This window comes from Myotis brandtii, unplaced genomic scaffold, assembly GCF_000412655.1.
Source record: "Myotis brandtii unplaced genomic scaffold, ASM41265v1 scaffold314, whole genome shotgun sequence".
In the NCBI taxonomy this organism is placed as follows: Eukaryota; Metazoa; Chordata; class Mammalia; order Chiroptera; family Vespertilionidae; genus Myotis; species Myotis brandtii.
Window position 1 is genome coordinate 931288 of NW_005362033.1, and position 407 is coordinate 931694.

General features: G+C 56.5%; 1 protein-coding gene across 2 annotated transcripts in view; it reads right to left on the minus strand.

Moving 5' to 3' along the window:
* The window catches only part of PEMT (phosphatidylethanolamine N-methyltransferase), a 47971-nt gene that overhangs the window by 12789 nt on the left and 34775 nt on the right, over positions 1-407 (minus strand). The gene's annotated exons all lie outside the window — the stretch shown is intronic.

Below are 407 nucleotides of genomic sequence, written 5' to 3' on the forward strand. Positions count from 1 at the left end.
CCGTGTCCACACAGGCAGCCGGGCAAAAAGCATGGGGCTCCACACACAGTGGAATCTTATTCGGCCTTAAAAAGGAGGCAAGTTCTATTTTTCTTTTTAGCAAGTTCTATTTTTAATACTTTTCAAAGTGCTCTCAGTTTATTTTCCCCAGCTTTGCTGAGCTGTCACTGCCCTGCGACTGAGGGTAGGCGCACCACGTGATGCTCTGATACACGCGTGTCCTGTGACATGACCGCCCCGACCACCTCGCGCTACAAAGGTGGGGGCTGGGGCTCTCAGGTGCCAGTTCTCACTCCTTCGAGCACTGCCCGGACCACGTTCACGCCACTTGCGAGCCCAGGAGGTGAGAACCAGGCTCACGGACAGGCCGGCTGGCCGCGGCCACATCTGACCACTTGCTCCCACGC